This window comes from Physeter macrocephalus, chromosome 5 (genome assembly GCF_002837175.3).
Source record: "Physeter macrocephalus isolate SW-GA chromosome 5, ASM283717v5, whole genome shotgun sequence".
Lineage (NCBI taxonomy): Eukaryota > Metazoa > Chordata > Mammalia > Artiodactyla > Physeteridae > Physeter > Physeter macrocephalus.
Window position 1 is genome coordinate 56737531 of NC_041218.1, and position 19468 is coordinate 56756998.

At 36.2% G+C, this 19468-nt stretch overlaps 1 protein-coding gene across 19 annotated transcripts in view; it reads right to left on the reverse strand.

The window, feature by feature from the left end:
* Window positions 1-19468, reverse strand: part of MTERF1 (mitochondrial transcription termination factor 1) — a 571641-nt gene that overhangs the window by 196283 nt on the left and 355890 nt on the right. For 15 of the 19 annotated variants that reach the window (XR_008617408.1, XR_003679875.2, XR_003679882.2 and 12 more), the window contains one exon: window positions 4341-4601. The exons of 3 other annotated variants lie outside the window; for them this stretch is intronic. The gene's annotated coding sequence lies outside the window, so the exon portion shown is untranslated. Of the gene's footprint in view, window positions 1-4340; window positions 4602-5466; window positions 5511-19468 lie in introns of those variants that run through there. One more of the 19 variants, XR_003679886.2, reaches the window with a different exon arrangement.

Genomic DNA, 19468 nt, shown 5'->3' on the forward strand with positions numbered 1-19468 from the left:
TGAGATGATATCTCACTGTAGTTTTGATTTGCATTTCTCTAGTGATTAATGATGTTGAGCATCCTTTCATGTGTTTGTTAGCAATCTGTATATATTCTTTGGAGAAATGTCTGTTTAGGTCTTCTGCCCATTTTTGGATTGGGTTGTTTGTTTTTTTGATATTGAGCTGCATGAGCTGCTTGTATATTTTGGAGATTAATCCTTTGTCAGTTGCTTCATTTGCAAATATTTTCTCCCATTCTGACGGTTGTCTTTTCGTCTTGTTTGTGGTTTCCTTTGCTGTGCAAAAGCTTTGAAGTTTCATTAGGTCCCATTTGTTTATTTTTGTTTTTATTTCCCTTTCCCTAGGAGGTGGGTCAAAAAGTATCCTGCTGTAATTTATGTCATAGAGTGTTCTGCCTGAGTTTTCCTCTAAGAGTTTTACAGTGCCTGGCCTTACTTTTAGGTCTTTAATCCATTTTTAGTTTATTTTTGTGTATGCTGTTAGGAAGTGTTCTAATTTCATTCTTTTACATGTAGCTGTCCAGTTTTCCCAGCACCACTTATTGAAGAGGCTGTCTTTTCTCCACTGTATATTCTTATCTCCTTTATCAAAGATAAGGTGACCATATGTGCGTGGGTTTATCTCTGGGCTTTCTATCCTGTTCCATTGATCTATATTTCTGTTTTTGTGCCGGTACCATAATGTCTTGATTACTGTAGCTTTGTAGTATACTATGAAGTCAGGGAGCCTGATTCCTCCAGCTCCGTTTTTCTTTCTCAAGATTGCTTTGGCTATTCGGGGTCTTTTGTGTTTCCACACAAATTGTGAAATTTTTTGTTCAGAGACTGGGACAGTCTGAGCCTTCGTGTGGCCAAGTCAGGAGCAGCTGGCCAACGGTCCAAAAGTGATAACATGTCAAATTCCAAGAAGGCTTTCTGCAGCGCCCAAGCAGTAGTCCCAAGCAGCTGCTCTGCTAGCTGCAGCACTCTGTCCAGGGAACTCGGTGGGACCCTCAAACGAGGATTGCTGCTGGCCCTAGAGCCTGGCTTGCCCACCCAGGCAAGGAGCTGAGGAGAGCATCTCCCGGCCCCATCTCACCAGAGGAGTGGACCTTCCTGACATTTTGTAAAAGGAATGTGTATATTTCCTTTGAATGCTGGCCTTTGAGTTTCGTCTGGGGAAGACTAGCTAGGAGAGGAGTGCATGGGACAGGAAGGGTCATTATCTCCCAATCACGTTGTAGGGCATTCTCTGGCCACCCCACCAAACACCCACATTCCCACACACCATTAATCACCACAGAGTGACTATGAGCCAGCTGTGGCTGAGACTACTCACCAAGTAAGAAGGAATTTCCTCCCTCAATCCACTATGAGAGAGAAAAAAGATGGGGCTCTATCATTCCAGGATTATACGTTAGTTCTTCCTTGATGTGCTTAGAGAATCTTTCTGTCCAGCATCACAGCTATGTTGTCTGGCATGATCTTCTTCCTCCCACCCACCTTCATTGCCAGCTCCTAGCAGCCTTGCTTCGTCTTTAGTCCCAAACCTTGCAAAGCCTTCTCATTTCCACACAGGATTCCTACTTTCTCCAGGTATCATTAACCAGGCATCTAATCTGTATTTAATTACATTTCAACTAAACATACACATACCTAATACATATCTATTTCCTCTCATCCTTCCACTGGGAAGAGATTTTGAAGTCAGTAATGATTCGTGGTGTGTGTGTGTGTATGTCTGTGTGTTGCTAAATATATACTATCCCTATAGAAATAGAGACCAGAGTAGCAAGGAATAAGCTGTATCAGTTGTTATTGAGAAAGTGTGAGGGGGGCTGGAGAGAGAAGAGATTTTTAGGAAGCTAATGTGTTGATGCAGAAGCCTTGAAGTGATGGATGGGTAAAGAGAAATTTTCAGTTATTTTGCTGTGTGATACACTCTTTAAACCCCATGCCACTCATTCAAGAATGCCTTCAGAAGTCATCTGCATAACTCTTCTAAGCCTCCTAGAATTGTATTTGGGTTTTTATTCAGTTGTATTGATAGCACAGTCAGACCACAAAGGGATTCTTCCATATTTGGGTTAAAATTAGGTATAGGCTAGGATAGCTGGGTTGAAGGTCAAACTAATTCAGAGCAAAAGCCCAGAAGAGTGATTAAAGAGGCTTGGAACCATCAGATGGCCAAGCCACATGTAGGTTAAAGATCCTGACTACTAAATGGGGGAAAGCATGGGGCCTAGCAGCCCTTCTGGAGCTATAGCTTGCTATAAATCCCTCAAATTTTTATCACCAATCCTAGATTTATTTTAATAATCCATCGTCTGGATCAGAGCTTCACCAGGACTGATCCTAAATCATAATCAGGAGTGTGAGGCCAACATTTTCAGCTTTTTTTCCAGACATTCCACTTGGTGGCCTTTCTCAGACTCAGTATATGCAGAACTGAACACAGCATCTTCACCTTTTCAAATTCCCTGTAGTTACGCAGGAAACCAGGAAAGAAACATGATTCCTCCTCTCCCTCAGTTTCTACATCCAGTTGGACAATCTGTTCGGTTGTTTCTAACTTCCTAAGTCTCACTATATTTTGTCCTTTTCTCTTGAGTGTATTTCCCCTGTTTCAGATGCTCATCACGAGCTTCCCACCTAGTCTCTAAGCTGTAACCTCCTTCATCTCTATTTCACCATCTACACTGTCAGCAGAATGATCTTTCTAAAACAACTTGACGGCCCTTCTTTGTCCACAGGATCCAGTATAAACCTGTCAGCAAGTTTCCTAACTTACTTTATTTATGGTATACATTGACTTCCCCTCTGGCCTCATGTCCCACCACCTCATAATCCATGTTCTTTCACATCTCCAAGCTGTGACTTCTACCCAGAATATACTGTGCTCACCTTGTCTGCCTGCAAAATTTGGCTCAAATGTTAGTTTTTCTGAATCCTTTCTTGATTCCTGTCAACTAAAGTCATTTTCTTTCTTCTCAATAACCCCACAGCATTTTGACTGTGAGGAAGTTCAGGATGAGGACTGTGTCTTATTTTTCTTTGGGTCCTGGTACGTAAAGTAGTACCAACCACATAGAAGTTTGTCACTATTCACTGAGTGATTCAATTTGATGCTATATCTGAGATACCATGAACTTGTTTCTACATGATAATCAATAAGTTATTAAGATAATTAAAAACTAAACAAAGTGCAAGCTAGGAAGAGAAAGATGCTTTCTTATTCTGACTGAAAAAAAAAAACAAACCCCAAAACCCATAACATTATACTTAATGGTGAAATATTGGATGCTTTCCCCCTGAGATCAAACATAGGGCAAGGATGTATATTATCACCATTTCCCTTAAACATTTTAGTGGAGGATTAGTCAGGGAAATAGGGAAAGGAAAAGAAGTAATAATATATGTAAAGTACATTAATCTATATGTTAGAGGTTAGTATCCTTTACACACAAATACATATGTATATATAGACAATAAAGCTCTCTTCACATATTAACTTCATTATTCTTTTGAACTGGGCTTGTATCTATAGTTTAAGGTCCAGCCAGGCATTTTAATCCCTTTTTCCAGGACTGCTCACTATAGCCTCCAGTACTATAGGATATGGTACAGTATCAGAAACAGGGAAGCTGGGTTGGTTCCCCATGGAGAAAGCTTATTTAGCCTGTGACTGGTAAAAAAATCTGCTATTTTTCTTCATGTAATTTCTTTCAGAGACAAGTGACTTTTTCCATTCTTTCAGTTGAGACATAATGCACATACCACAAAGTTCACCCTTTTACAGTGTACAATGCAATCGATTTAAATATATCCACAAGGTTGTGAAACCATCATCACTGTCTAATCCCCAAACGTTTTATCACCACAAAAAGAAACACTGTACCCATTAGCAGTCATCTCGTCCTCCACTCACCCATCCAGCCCCTGGAAAGCACTGAACTATTTTCTGTATCTATGAATTTGCCTATTCTAAACATCTCAGATAAATGAAATCATACAATCTGTGGCCTTTTGCGAAAGACAACCGATTTTAAAGGAAAATCGTAACAATTGTCAAGTGGAATGTATAACAAATATAGAATTATTGAATAAAAGGAATGACAATGATAGCATAAAGATCTAGGGTGCGGATATGTGGCAGGCAGAATGCAGCCCCACAAATCTCTGAGCCCTGTGAATATGTTACATTACATGGCAAACGGAATTAAGGTAGATAATTGAAACAGGGAGATCATCCCATATGATTTAAATAGACTCACTCTAATCATGTAAACTCTTGAAAGTGGAAGAGTGAAGCAGAAGAGTGGGTTAGAGAGATGTGATGGGAAAAGGACACTACTCACCACTGGTTTCTGGCTTTGAAGATAGAGGAGGATGGCTACAAGCCAAGGAATGTCATGGCCTCCAGAAACAGAACGGTCCTCAGTTTACAGCCAGCAAGAAAATGAGAATCTTGATCCTACAACCTCAAGTAGCTGAATTTGCCAACAATCCGAATGAGTGGGAAATGGATTCTCCCTCAGAGCCTTCAGAAAGGAACAGAGGCCTGCCACCACTTTGGTTTTAGTCTAGTGAGATCCATGTCAGAATTCTGGCTTACAGAACTAGAAGATAATAAATTTACATTGTGTTAGCCTCTAAATACGTGGTAATTTTTTATGGCAGCAATAGAAAACTCATAACAAATGTTGATGAGAACATGCAGCAACTGGAAGTCTCAAAGATTCTGGTGGGAGTGTAAAATGGTACAACCACTTTAGAAAACAGTGTGACAATTTCTTATACAGTTAAATATAAACTTACCATGTGACTCAGCAAATCTTAGGCATTTACCCAGAAAAGAAACTATATGTCCACAGAAAGACTTTTACATGAATGTTCATAGCAATTTTATTCATAATAACCCCAAACTGAATACAACTTAAATATCCATCAACAGATAAATGGGTATGTATACATTTTGCTATACTCATGCAATGGAATATTATGTAACAATAAAAAGGAAGAACTACTGATACAAGCAACAACAGGGATGAATCTCAAAAACATTTAGCTGAGCAAAAGAAGACAAAAAAAAGAATACATGCTGGGTTTGTTTTTTTCCCCTCCATTTCTTTGAAGCTATAGAATAAGCAAAACTAATCTGTAGTAATAGAAATTAGATTATTTACTGTATGTAAATTATATTTCTGAACTCCCATATTCATTTCTGTGAAGTAATGGGGTAGACCAAATCAGAGGTTCTCAACCCTGGCTGCACAGTAGAATCACTTGGGAAGCTTTTAAAAGGTACCGATGTTAAAAAAAAAAACAACAACCAGAAAGTACTGATGTTCAGGTTACATGCCCAAAGACTGTCATTTTAATTGTCCCTGGTATTGGGTGTAAGCACTGTCATTTTCTTCAGAAACTTTTTAACTAATTCTAATATGTATTGTTTTCATAATCAGAGCTTTAGAAAGTTATTGAAGGAAAAGTCTGCAGTTTTATCTCCATGGAAGATGGCCTCTGGTCTGTAAGAATAGCATCATTGATAATTGGACCATGGCTTAGAAATTATGAAAATGTTGGAAGAGTTGCCTAGAAAGATATAAGTGACATAGAGTTTGCCAAAATATGAGATGGAAGTCATCTTCTATGAAGAATAAATAGTCAATAGCCAGTCCCAGCTTTCTTCACCGTTATCCCAGACTAAATGGATGTAAAAGATATATTATCTGATTTATAGAAACCATCTTCGGAGAAAAAATAATTAGAATGTACTTGAATTTTTTTAACTTTGAATTCATTTTGAATTTGTACTAGTTCAAATTTCCATTTTTATATAATAGACCTAACTGGCTAGGAAGCTGGCTGTTTCTTTCTTGATGGCCTATCCAAGAGGCAATTTACTTCCATATCTAGGCTCTTAAAATGATTGAGGCACCTATAGAAGAACCTTGTCTGCTAGTTCTCAGTGAATCACTGGGAAGACTCATGAGTTTAATGTTTTGAAGCTAGTCAAAATTGCAATCCAATTTGGTAATTCAAAACATGATTATTTTTTGTGGATTATCCAGATGCCCTCTCCCTTATTCTTTGGTTGTTTGACCACCATTTGTCTATTTCTCCATTGGAAGAGAGGCTTGGACACTTGAGGGAAACCAGGTCATAATTAAACAAATCTGTTCATTTGGAAAATAGCTCCATTTGTGGGAAGAAGTAGAAACTGTTTCTTAAACAGTGGTTTTAGAATTGTTCTAAAATCATTTATGACAAGCTCTCCACATCTTGATGCTATTGATGTGAGTGGTGTGTGTCAGGGGGTGTGTGTGTGGAGGGGGGAGGGGAGAGAGATGGCTATGATAAACAGTAGATTCTTTCCATAATTCAAACCTGAAACATAGGACTAATTCTATTTTTAAAAGCGTTATTTTCCAAAATAGCTTTTTTATTATTATTTAACCTGCTACCTCTTGGTAGCTATGGAGTAGCTTGGTAGTAGCTTGGTAGTCATGGAGTAGCTATGAGCACAAGTCAATGTCATTCTTTTAAAAATTATCCCAGTGGGGCAATAGGGGTCTTATGAAAGAAAACCCACACTTGTACAATAACATACGGTCTAACAAATTCACAACTGAGTGACTTCTCTTGCAGCTGTGGTTCAAATTATAGGCATTTCAGATGCTTAATGGTGACTTTAATTTACTGGGAGGAAGTGTATGCTGAGCATCTGGAAAGACATGATTTTACTTTAATCATTTTGATTTAGGTGACAGTAATTACAAGTATCATCATGGTCTATGGAGAAAACATTGGTTTTACTGTTACTTGCCAGGACTTGTTTCTAGCCTCCACCAGGGTATTTTTTTTCTTGGACCAAGAGGGGTTAAATCACCCTTCTGAAAGTTCCTTTGCTATTTAAGTGCCTGGCATGAGCATGGATTCATAATAAGGGAACAAACTGGTGAATTTGTTTAGCCAAACTGATAACATGTTAAAAGGTTAAGAGTAGTGGTATTTAAGGTAACTTTAAAAAGCAGCATTCATCTGCCCCAGCAATTTTATAGCTAAATAGGTGTAGCAACTTGAAAGATCTTAGAATAATAAACTGTTTCTCTTTCTGACTATGCCAGCAGTTTTGTGAAAAGCTCCACTAGGTATCCTGCCAAGAAGGCATTAAGTGTGGAAGGGGGCATATGCCTTGCTCTCAGCTCTTCAGTCAATCTATTTCCTGTTTTAAAGGCATAGAATAGAATGGTTAGAATAATCATTTAACTCTAAATCCAAAGAAGAGATTTAAACGCAAGATCAAAATATCTCGGCCAACCAGAGGCTTTTCAAACTAGAGAGAAGATCCAGGAGATATGAATAAACATACTTCAATATGGAGAAGCATGCATGTCACACGGTAAGTACTCAGTAAGTATTTATTGAATGAACAAATGAGATTCCCAACCAATCAAAACGTTATTAGAAACTGTTTGTCTAACGGTTCTAGAATTTAAACGTATAATATCTTACAAATATGAGCAAGTCAATGGTCTAAAAAATAGGTAGAATCCCCCAAAGACACTTCTCTATTGAAAAGATCCACTTTGGTGCTAGTTCTGCCAGTATTACTTTACACCTCCAGGCTCTCTGAGTCCATATTTTTCATCTGTAGTATGAAGACCATCACATATTTTCTTTCTACATCACCAGTTTGTGATGAAGATCAAAAGACCAAATAGCAATGCTTCATAAGCTGAAGGATGTTTAAAAATGCAGTGTTTTTTATATTATCCTGTTTATGTTTTCCCATAAAAGATGCTTCCTTTGCCTCTGTTCCCCTCCCACATACATATTGATAAAGGTACTTGAGATCCAGGCATTGCATTTCTTCTGGACCTTACAAATGACAATGCTTTCAGTCACGGGATCATTTAGAAAGGCTGTACTTAGTTATTTCAGAAATGATGAGGCCCAGTTCTGTTCAGCTGGATTTGTTCTCTCTTGGGTTATCCGCTTTGAAGCATTTTCTCTCCTTATTTGTAAGGGGAGATACCAGAAATTAAAGGACACTAACATTATATTTCTTAGAGTTAAAAAGGGCATGAGAGACCTCAGCCTGGACCCTGCTGTTACCTAAGCAAAGAGGGAAAAGTTCCTTGGTTATGAGAGACCACACCTGCAAATAGCAAAACTGGGCATTCCTCGGGTCCCTGTCCAATGCTGTTTTCATTACCCTAATGTAATTAGTTTGACTAATAAAAATGCCTGTGGCTTAGAAGGGTTAAAGGCCTTAGTTAAAATGGGGATGATCATTTTCCCCTGTCCTTCCTATCCTCTTCTTTGCCTTGGCATTTGAGAAGCAGCATTAGTTGAGAAGTCCCAGAGCCTATAGTGAAGACATTTAAAGCTGGGAACACTTATGCAACTTCTTGGTTCTGTCCTTCAGATTCATTCTTGTAGAATCCATAAAACACAGATTTTATGAAGAAAAACTCAATATTAGATGCTTCTAATGTCTTGATTTAAAAAAAAATTTAACAACTTTAATATACTCAAATTAGAGTATATTCTGGATTGATAAATTATGGAATACTTAACGGGATTTATGTTATAGGAATTTGAGCTAAATATTCCTCAGATAAAGGCATCATGGTGGCAGTCTCTCAATATAAATTCTTCCCTATCCAAAAGTTTACCAATCATGCTAATCCCATTCACCTTGCCAGTGTGTGGTTTAGAAAAGGAATGTGACTTGATCCTAGCCAATCATCTATGAGGGAAGGTCTGCTAAGAGGAGCTGGGGTTTCCAGGAAAGACTTCCTTACTCCTAAAAAAATTCACGAGGAAGATGTGGTGTCTTTATGTCCTGTGGACAGAGTTATGTCTGGATGTGATGATGCTCAGAGATGCTGCAGCCATCTTGATGTCCACCTTGGGAATGAACCCAAACTGGAAGCATTGCAGAGCTAGGGGAGATGTCAGAGTGGAGATAAAGCCCTGAGAAACTGTGTCTCTGGGAAATAATAAATTATTTAAACTGCTTTAATAGAGTTTTCGTGTTAACCTGTAGCTGAAAGCATCTTAATTGAAAATTTGGGTGTCAGAAACTCTATAACTGATAACCCATGCTTACACTCTCACCTCTCTGAAAATGTTTCAAAACATGTAGCTTGTTGATATATGGCCAGTCCCTGTAAATTTCTCTGGAAGGAACTGTGGATCTCAGAGGAAAGAAATAATAATTTTTATAAAAGCTCATCTTGAATAATCTACCTGCTTTGCTTCAGATGGGTTGGATAAAGGATAAAATTAACCAGATGGAAGTGGGGGTAAATCAATCAACAAGTCTACTGAGTGCCCAGCATCCTACCAGGAATTTAATCAAGAGTAGGTAAATTATTTGTATTATTTTCATGAGAAAGACTGTTTGTACTCAATTATCTGTTTCTAAAGGAAGTATTCTTAATTCCCAGCGTGATAGCTCTTATGCTGTTAGTACTTGGTACAGAGAATGTGCTTGATGAATTTGTGTTGACTTTTCTCTGCTAGCCAACGTGAAGGCAGCCAGACCATGCCAAAATCAGCACTAAAACTATTTCTCATGAGTAACAGCAATAGTATTCTTTTCCTTTATAGAACCTTTAATCCAAGAATCTTAAGCCTATATAAACATTTACTTAACAATATACTCAACATCTCAGTATTTAGTTAATGGGGAAATTCAACTAGATTCAAGAACATGGAAATAAAAATAGAACCCAGAACCTTGACTCATAATGGTCTTTCAATACTATTGTCCCTGCCTAACCATTCAAGGAAAAGCAAAAATTAAAGAGGTTTCAGCAAGATAAACAACTAAGCTTTTCCAACCCCAGCTGATGATTCACTATTTCTCTTTTCTTGCTTTTTAAGATTTGCTTAATTTTTTTCATTTTTATTACATTTTATTTTACACAGTGGGAGCTCTGAATGCCAAAGGATGGGGAAATTGAGCTGAATATGACTATCTCAATATCTTGGGTCTGCAAAAAAATTTGGCAATATTTGAGGAATGAGGTTTCTTTGGATATTTACAGAGCTTCCTGTTGGACTAAAGTACTGTCAAAAACCTTTCTCTTGGTTCTAAAATAATTCTTTTTCTAAATTGAAAGGGCAGAAAAAGTCATGGAATCAAATTTTGGAGGACTAAAACATGATGATGCATTAAATTTCCAATATTCTGAGGTTCAGCAGATTATGAAGAGAGGTTTGAATTCCACTATATGGGATTTAGGATAAGTCAGCAGAAGCTAGGTAGAAGTTTAAGAAAATTCATAGTGAAACTAAGATTTCATGACATTATATTTAATAGACAACAAACTCTCTTTGAATACAAATGAACATTAATAAGCTGATCATAAATTAATAATTTCCTAATAAAAGTAGACCCACCAGGGTCTCAACTTGACAACATTTTGATTAATTCATTGTTGGTTGATTGATGATTATTCTGTCTTGAATCACAAAGGCTTTGAACTGAAGTATCTTCTTAGAAAATAACAGTATTACATTTTAAAAAGTAATTTTATTTAACTCATTCCATTTGTGTATCCCTTCATTTAGGTCTGTGTTGGCCAGGGGTCTGATCCTGTCCAGCACACAACTAGTCAGTTCTCAGAAAGCAGCTTGACAGTGAAGATTCTACTAAAATATCCCCACATTTCCCTGAAGCTGAGTTCACAAGGGGAGTATAGAGATAGATGCGGATTTTCCTTTAGTTTACGTTTTAAGCCTTCCATCAATAACTATCAATCATCCTTGCCAGGGACCTACACTGAAGCTGTGATATCATAAGCTACATAAAAAGTTATATTAAAGCTGACACTTAATATGGAAACCCAAGATACCACAGGAAACAGATCTAGATTTAGTACATGTTACCACTTACATTTTAGTGGAATGCCAAATTGTATGTATTATTGGAGGTATACATTTGTCTTTTTTTTTTTTAGATTAGGTAAGATCTGTCCATCTGTCCATCTCTTATTGTTAAACTTGCTCTGAAATAATAACTGATGGGTAATTTCTAATTTTCGAAGAACTTTAGTATTACTTAGTACATTAACTGCTCATCTCACAAGTGCCATACGAGATAATTTGGTTAAGCATTATTATCCCCACCATTGTCACTTGCTCTAAGTGGCTCAACCGAATTGGTATTCGAATCTAGTCCCCTGATTTTACATCCAACAATCCTCCCTCTCCACCAGAGTTGTTTTCTTACAATCCTAAAATATGGGTGGATTAGCCTTTCTAACCCAGCTCATTTCTATTAAAATATTGTTACTATCTTCATCTTTATTTTCTTGTCCTGTTTCCATAAAAACTGAATCACCACATAAATCCCCATTTCTAAGCAAAACTTCTCTTTAGTGTTGCTGTAAATTATTCAATAGATTTATCCTGTATCCCAAAGGCTGATGAACTTCATTGTGTAGTGTTATCTTCCCTACACTTAAAAACCATTCAAAATATAAACAGCTGCATGCCTATTGGACCAAGTCTGCATGACAAAATCCTTTATAAAATTTTTAAAAATTTCTGAAATTCCCATAAGCACTCCATTCAGGAGGGAGGGGAAAATAAGAAATAGTCACACTGTACTCAGCTGTTTGAAACGGTTGAGCCAACTTTACTACTGTACCATGGGAGAAATCCAAAGACCAACAAACCAGGTTCTCTGTAAGTCTCTTCATTATTATGCTCTCTGCTATAACAAAGTACTTTATCTGGCATCAAAATTACATTAATGCTCTGTTCACACTGCTCTTGCAAGAAACAAACACTTCTTTGTGTCTGAGTTTTCCACATGGTTGCCCTGATGAAACATATGCCATTGGAGGACAAATATATTGCTGCAAGTAAAAAAGAGCAAATTAATTCCAGAACCTAGTTAGAGATAAAAGATACCATTTCCTTATTTTTGAAATGCAACTTATATAAAATGTCACACTGGGCTTTATTTGTGGAGGAAAAGCATGCTGCAACTTCATAACTGACAATTTTTCTAACTTGACATTTTGTCCATTGCAAAACTGCTGAACAGAGTTGTGGGCAACTTCTTTCCACTGCTTCTGGCTAGTCCATTCAGTAAATCTTAATGTTACTATTGAAGATGAATGAGCCACCCAAGGTTTTAGCAACTTGATTCCAAAAATCTCTGTAATGTTTTGGTACAAATGCAAAGAGGCAAATTTTGAAATTTCCTGGATCAGAAAGAAACCCTTTCTCAGGAGGACTTGAAGTACTTCCTTTTTCTGACTGAGCTGTGATTCTACAGACCCTCCTTGAAAATTTTGGTACCTCTGCCAGAAATTGGAGAATAGAAGGAAGATACTGTAAATCCTTCTTAATTGTTATCCATAAAAATTAGCAGTAAGCACATATTTCATTGGGTAATTATTTGCTGGAACACCTGATTCAATAGAAGAGAGATTTTTACACATGAAAAAGATGATTTCACTCTCAACCAGCACATCTAAGCCAGTCTGCTTCCACATTTCAGACTGAAGCTGAAGTAAAACTGTTTTTCAAAGAACTGGATGAAAAGAGAAAATTAAAACAAGTTTTAACAGTTATGCAGGGTACAATCTGAATGAATTCAAGATTTGTGTGTGTTTATTTTCATTGAATTTACGTGTAACAGTTTATGAGCTTAGACTTAGCCTTGGATACTTCCATGGAAGCTACTAACAGAAACAGTATGCTGACCCTAAAATTCTGATATGACATTCATTCTTTGAAAATAACACACACTTCTTCCATCACCGTGCAGCCCAGTTTCTGATGTATATAGGGCAATTCACAAATAATAAATGGAAGAATAAATAGGAATAGAGAGTTGGCTTTTTGGTAAATGATGCCTTCTTTCTCTTGGGAGACATAACCGTTCATTCTCATACAGAGTGCTCTTGAAAAAAATAATTTGATCTTGATGTTAATGGTCAAGTGTGAGGTAGAAGAAGTGTAGGGAAGGATGCAAACAAGTGCTAGTCAGAACTTTACTAAACGGATGGACATGTCCTATTCCCACTTCAGAATTTGCCCCTATATCAATTCTCTTTAAGGAAAAAATAACAAGAAATTAATGGAAAAGATTACTGCTTTAACCCTATTTAAAAAAATCCTAGACTATAACCCTTCTCTGGAATTTAAAAATTGGTCTTGAAATACTTTGGTCCTCAGCGTTTTGGAGTTAGAGCAGCACTACACTGCATCCTGGAGTAGAAGGACTTTGCAGGTTTGCAAAAAGTCTGTAATAGCAACAGCGAAAAGTCTCTCTTGGGTAATATTTGCCCAGTGTATCTGAGTCTCCCCATATGCAGAATTCCCAGTGGCTTCAAGGAGATTTTACATCCTAGAAATAGGTTGTAAAATCCCAGATCTCACCCAACACTTAGAAGAGGGGACTATACTTTTCTTCCACTTTGACATCTTAGTCACAAATATTCTCTATCTTGTTAAAATCAATTAAAAGATAAAATATATCATGTTAAAGTAACAAAACAGAAGAATCTAATGGATCTTGAGTGTCAAAATACAAGCACAGTCAGCCAAAAGAATAAGTTTTCCAATTCAAATTACGTTTGTGGATGGTTTTTGTCACGTAAGAAAAAGAGAGGGATAAAATATAAATAGCTGCAATATAATAAAAAGAGATAGACTACTATATGACTACAGTCACTAATTATAGAGTAAAATGTGAATGACAGAATGGCTTTGCTTTATAAAGAGAATTAGAATGGAGCTTATCATAGTTAATAGGTAGGAGAGTTGAAGGGACTGAGAGGAGGGTTTCTAGAAGAGAAAGAGGGATTTGTTAAATTTATTGAATATCTACTACACGTTTACTACGTGTACTATATTAATACCTTAAAAACAAATTATTCAGAGGTATAATTGTTTACAGACACAGTTCACCCTAAGCTTTATTACATTTTAGATTTTTGAATGGCTTATCCTGTTGGTGCTCTGCAGATGAATGATCTGGTCATTCAGGCCACTTGCCTCTGAATGGCTGGGAATCGCATTTAAATTAGAAACTATGTGGAGTTGATGGAAATAGCCCCCAAGTCAAAGGAATTGGGTTCTATCCTCTATCTTGTCTTTAATGCACAACAGGGCCTTTGGTGGTTAGTGTAAAACTTCAACCAACACTCGGGCACTAGGGCCTGGCTCACATTCATCAACTAACATTTGAAAACTGGCTATTTTAGTGGAAGAGTAAAACAAGGTGCAACTGAATAAATGTTAATTCATTCAAATGCTTCATCATAAGATCCTAAAAGATATAAGATTTGACTCCTGAAATTATGAGGGATCTGAGATTTCTTTTTCCTCTCTGCTAATGTTAATTGTCATCTACCTAATAAAACTCTAAATCCATAGGCTTTTATTCCTAAAATGTATCATTCCTTATATAGGAATTGTCCTGAGGAAATAATCTCTATAAATTCTGGCTATAATAGTGTTATTTATAATAGCCCCAAATTTAAAGCATCATAAATATCCATAAATGTGATATTTGTTAAATGAATTAGAGTTAAAACAAAATATAATGGGAAATGATATTTTAAAAGAATGGAAAGAATGCCAGTGAAAATGGCAGAGTAGGAAACTCCAACGGCCCATCCCTCAAAAGAAACACTGAAAAGGCTGGCCAAAAATGTCAGAATCAACTTTGTCAGAACAATGGAAGATAATCAAAGATTTACAGCAGTCAAGCAAATGCTTAATCAAGAAACCCTCTGAAACCCAAGAGGAGAACTCTGTGGTGTTTTAACTTACCTTTGTCCCACCCAACTCCCTCTAGCACAATGAGTCTTAAGGACAGCAGCCTACATCCCTGGTATGGATTCCTGGTGCTGGTGGAAACAAAGAGGACTTTATTCCCAAAGAAACAATTACTTTACAACATGCAAATAGAGTAAGTTCTCCAATTAAAAGACAGAAATTGGCAGAATGAATTTTTTTAAAAAAATGATCCAACTATACAACGATACTATCCTGTCTATAAGAGACTCACTCACTTTAGATCCAAAGGCACAAATAGGTTGAAAGTAAAAGGATGGAAAAAATATATTCCATGCAAATAATAACCAAAAGAGAGCTGAGGCTTCTATATTAGTATTTGGTAAAATAGATTTTAGGTCAAAATTATTATAAGAAACAAAGAAGAACATTATATATTGACAAAAGGGTCAATATATCAAGAAGATATAAAAATTATAAACACATACACATATAACAACAGAGCCCCAAGATGAAGCAAAACTTGACAGACTTGAAGGGAGAAATAAGAAGTTCCATACCAGTAGTTGGAGACAATTATACCCCATTTTGAATAATGGATAAAACAACTAGACAGAAGATTAATAAGGAAATAGAGGACTGGAATAATACAAAAACTAACTAGACCCAAGACATATATACAGAACATTCCACCCAACAACAGTAGAATGCATATTATTCTCAAGTGCACTTGGAACATTTTCCAGGATAGACCATATATTAGGCCACAAAATGGGTCTCAACAAATTTTAAAAGATTGAAATTATACAAAGTATCTTCTTCAGACCACATGGAATGAAACCAGAAATCATTAACAGAAGGAATATTGTCACTCACAAATATGTAGAAATTAAACAACATACTCTTGAACAACCAATGGGTCAAAGAAGAAATTACATAGGAAATAAGAAAATACTAGTTGAATGAAAATGAAAATGAATCCAAGGACTCTGAAGGATAAAATGAAATCATTAAAATGTAAAAGTATATATATTCACATGGGAAGATGAGCTCACATTACATCAAGTTTAAAAAGAAAAAGGCCAGCTGAAAAATGTAGATGTGTATAGAAGGATCCTATTTAAATACCTCATACACACATATTCACACAAGCAGAAAAGCATCTGAACAGATCATAGAAAATATCCATTATGATTATCTTTAGTTGATCACCTTTGATATTATGTTTATTTTTCTTTCTGTTTATCTGTATTTTCTAATTTTCCCTAGTGAATATGTATTACTTGAGTAAATTTTAATTAAAATTTAATAAAATATAAGTCAAATGAAAAACAAAAAGTTATTATGAGGAAATAATTGCACATGTGGTTTTGGATAGGATTATTTCTTCAGTTACTATACTTTAAAACATAAATTCATTGAAACAAGCAGATGAAGAAAAGGACATAGAGATTATTTAAAACCAGCAAAATATTGCATGCATATTACAGGCAAAATTCAACAAAATTATTACATGATGTAGACTTTTGAAGAATTTTTTAATCAGAATATTTAGCTACTGCTCTGATTTCTCTTTGATGTGATTTACAGTTGGATAACTTTGGCTTCAAGGAGAAAGTAAACATACCCTAGCATTAAGAAACACTATTTCAGGTGAATGATTATTTCACTGCTACCAGTATTTGGAGGAGGCATTTCAAGATGATTGATCCTCTGAGGGAAAGAAAGGAATTTCCCCTTTTCGACAATCTGGGGCTCTTTAAAACTCAGTAGTGCTTGCTTTGTTTCACATTGTTGGAAATCCCGCTTTGCATTATTATTTGCATTATTATTATTTCAAGGATAAAAATGTTGTGGGAATAAAACATACAAATACATTTTTTTCCTCTGGAGTCTTGTCTTTATTCTAATGTGAGAAAACTTTTATCTTCTCAAAATCATGTGTAAATTTGATAAGGAAAACTCAAGTCATAAAATGTGAATCAAATAATAAAATATGGACTTTACTGGCAACAGAAAAGCAAGAAGAGGCTTCTTTTGTCTTTATTTCTGACCTTAGTACCAAATATGGATTGTCTTTATGAAAGAATTAAACTTGAGAACTCCACTGCCCCATCGCAGAACAAACAGGGAAACTGACAGTACTCTTTCCATTATTTTCTGTAATATAAAAATGCTATTCAGTGGGAGAATTTTTTTTTAATTCCAAATTTAAAAAAACACACAAATAATGTAAGGATTAATGTATGTTTGTAAAACATTCAAAATTTCTCAAAAGAAATCCAGTTCCACATGACCCCTGACATTTCTTAGCCCTGCATCCTGTTTCTCACTAGCTTTGCTCTCAGAGAAAAGGACCTCGTCTTTTTTCCTTACTCACTACACTGACTTTTCTAGTTTTCCTCAACATTTAGCTAAGTGATGGACCTTCCCCAGTTTTGTATGCGAAGTATGCCATCCTCTCTGGCCACAAGCAGGAACTTCTTATGTGTGTTAACTGTATATCTATTTATATCTAATTTATGACAAATAGTAAAATGACATTGCATAATGAATTCAAGGAGAAAAAAAATGACAATTTGTAATGTCTCAGAGCTACCTAGAGAGAAATCAAGACAAAAATGGTCTGGCTTTCTCTGTCCAGAGGATATCTATGAGGTACACTGTTAGAAAAAGAGCTTCCCAACTGAATTTTTTTGCTTGTTTTCATCCACTGTCATTAGATTGTGTATGCTTTCACAGTCAGAAACATTTCCGCAAACATATTCCAGTGCCCTAGATGCTTATTAGACTCAATGAATTTTAATTCATGTTTCTAATGATTACCTGCACAGTTGGGAATCCAAATAGGCACTGGGAGGAAGATCCAGCCATGAGGCCAGTGCAGGCTCTTGTCTCATTGCCAGTGTGATGTCAGCTGACAAGGCCAGTAGCAAAATCAGAGGGTCCCCTCCATGGGCTGATGCTGGAGTTTTATCCCCTACAGACCCACAGCTCTTTAATACTCAACCCATTAGTATTTGCTTATTTCAGTTTCTACCACTACCAAAAAAAAGACAGTTTTCGTAGTAAGATTGATGTCTTTTATCTTTCTTAGAAATCATAAGTGATATTAATTAATTTTTTGTTCTTCATTTTTAAGTAACATAAACCAACAAACAATGGAATATGGAAAAATAGTGTTGGGGACAAGAATAAACATTTTACTTAATATCAATTGAATGCATATGATGGAGTATAGTATTCAGTATATTTTTCCACCTGTTAAATCTGTTGTTCTAACACTAGAATTCAGAGATAAAGCAAGTATAGAAACAGTGTGCATGACATATAATAATAATGTACCTTAGTTATGAATGTTAAACTGATGATAAATTAATAAGTAAACAGTCCTTCTAGCACAGTTTTGGGTGCCATTGAGTCTGTTTCTTAACTCTCTATTTTATTCCACTGGTGGATTTGTCTATTCCTGTGATAATTCCATACTGGCTTAGAGTGTGCCTTGATATCCAGCAGAGTATGGACCTTGTAGTATCTTTGGCAGATGCCAGAATTAGACGTGTTTCTCCTTTCTGGACTACACACACTGATTCCTTTTTATAGATGGAAATTATACAATACCAGAACACAGGTACTAGTCAGAGTTTTAATTTCCCCTTATTTCTTATCAAGTAGAATGCCAGGTAATACCAATATATTTCCTGCTCTTCTTTCAACCCTCTACTGAACGTGAGACTTCAACAATCTGAACTGTTCTGAGTCTCAGAGCCGGCACTAATCTCTCATTTATCTCAGAGGTATCCATGTTGGGGGGAACAACAGAAACAACAGAAGAGTTTTCCACCCTGCAGCTAAGTTTTTGCAGGCATGACTGAGCTACTGAACTACAGGGAGTTTTCTCATCTATGAATATAGTATACATATTTATTTACTAGAAAATTCTTTATTGTTTCCAGAGCTGTCTATAAAATTTCTTGTAGGTTTGTTACTAGGTGCATTGTACAATTTATTCCTATTTTGAATGGGGTGTTTTCTTCTAATGCATTTACTAACTGGTTATTGATCACACATAGGAAAATCTTACTTTTGTTCTGTTTTGGGTTTTTTTGCAGTAGTTTTTTGGAGAATGATTTTATTGAAGAAACTTTATCTGCAGAAAAGCATATGTCTCAATACAGTTTCACAAACTCAGTACAGCACCCAAGTTGAGAAAAGATGCCTCCTTTGTTCTCCCTTCCCACCACTGCCTCCACCCGAAGAGTAACTGCTATCCTAACTTCTAACACCGTGGAACAATTTTACCTCATTTTCGGACTCAGACAGCATGAACTCTTTTGTGTTTGGCTCCTTTCATCCCACATTATGTTTGCAAGATTCAGCCTACCGTATATAGTTGACATTTGTAATTCTTATTGCTGAATAGTATTTTTTTTTTTTTTTTTTTTTTTGCTAATATACCACAATTTGGTTGTCCACCCTACTTTTAAGGGCATTCGGTAGTTTGGAGCTATTACAAATAGTACATCTATGAACATTCTTCAACATGTCTTGTACATTTGAACTTATTTATGCGTTTTTGTTGGTTTCATACCTAGGAATGGAATAGTTTAGTCACAGATTTAAAAGGTACTGCCAGGGCTTCCCTGGTGGTGCAGTGGTTAAGAATCCGCCTGCCAACGCAGGGGACACAGGCTCGAGCCTTGGTCCG